A 1,607-nucleotide genomic window follows, 5' to 3' on the forward strand; every position below is an offset into this window, starting at 1 on the left:
CAACCAAAAATACAAGATTACGCAAGAACGCGACGTTGTATTTGTAACTGGTTTAGAGAAAAGAGTTTGCGAAAGCGAATTCGTGAGCTGAGCATTTATTTACCGGCCGTCTTCACGTGCTGGAAAATCTCGCTTGCGTCACGACGCATGCGAGAAACCGCACGTGTAGACCGCAAAAAGTACGAAGCATGCTTTTTCTCGCATACCGAGCGGACTTGAACCTTTGTTTGGCGACATTTTACAAATGAAAAAGTATGCTGTCAAATGCCCAGTCAACAAAACTCTATCTCGCTTGCGAGAGAATAAAGCAGAACGCAAGCGAGATTTTCAAGCATGTGAAGACGGCCGGTAATAACATACTAGCGGAAGATAAATAGAAATTTTCCTTCCCTGCATTTGATTAAAAAGAAAAATTTTTTCACATAATTTTGATTACTTGGAACAGCTGACGAACGATGCACGCGAAAAGTTGATAGTTGGCCATTTTTATGGTTTGCTTTGCGTTGGCAATGCCCAACTTTGGTAATGTGATACTTTCATACAAATGCAAGTATTCATACTCAGCAGTCGAAGCGATGCCAGCGCCAGCGTTTCTATTAGAGTTGGATTTTTTAGTTCACTTTAAAGATTGGTTTACTTCTAGATCGTTCAGCTCATTGAACTAGCTTTCCCAAAAATCTATACTAAGTCCTAGTTACTTAAAATTTGGACTTCATTAAAATAAAATTGAATGAGCTAAAAAACTGCATAGGTACTCAGAATGTTTAAAAAAAAAAGTTTGAAATTTTTACTAACATGGTTTTTGTTAGATAACGAGCTACGCTTTCATAAAAAATGAGAAACATTAAATAAACGAAAGGGAATTCCGGAAATAGCCAAAGAATACTAAAATGTCGTTACTGTAAGTATTGTTGCGATTATCCTTGAATTAATAGCTGACTTCCTTAATCCTTCGGGTTCTTTTCACTGGATTGTGAAATTATTTACGTTACAAAAATACTTTCATCAATAAAAATCTACGGTTACTGTTAATTCACAAATTTTATTCAATACAACACCTTTATAGTCAGCAGAAGCTGCATATTTTTACTGCTATGACTACAACTAAGGAATGCGATTTCGAATGAACTACTTTCTTAACATTGAATAAGATAAAGACTATGGAATAAAGTATGCATAGGCGATATACTACTTTTAATAAAAATTTACATATGTACATAAATAAGTGAATAAATTTTTGAATGATTATTTGTTTTGTAATATTATTTTTAATGTTTTACTTTTATTATTATACAAGTTTATCAAAAACATTTGTTCTTGGATGAATTTATAACCAGGTAGTTTTTTTTAAGGAATCGGCATCGGCATCGGCCGATTCTTTATCTTAAGGCCGATCAATCGGCATCGGCATCGGCTCCAGCCAAAAATTGGGAATCGGCAGTGAATGCATTTCATTTTCTTTTCTTCAATTTTGCATTCGAAATTCCAACAAATTGCGGTCTGAAACAGAGTGTCCAGATTTACTAAAAAGAAAATTTATAAAATTTATGAAATCGACCTAACAAATCTTTTATTTTAGAAATTAGATATTGTTATAGTATAGTATT

Source organism: Rhagoletis pomonella, unplaced genomic scaffold (assembly GCF_013731165.1).
Source record: "Rhagoletis pomonella isolate Grant_MI unplaced genomic scaffold, Rhpom_1.0 Rhpom_scaffold_00004, whole genome shotgun sequence".
Taxonomy (NCBI): Eukaryota; Metazoa; Arthropoda; class Insecta; order Diptera; family Tephritidae; genus Rhagoletis; species Rhagoletis pomonella.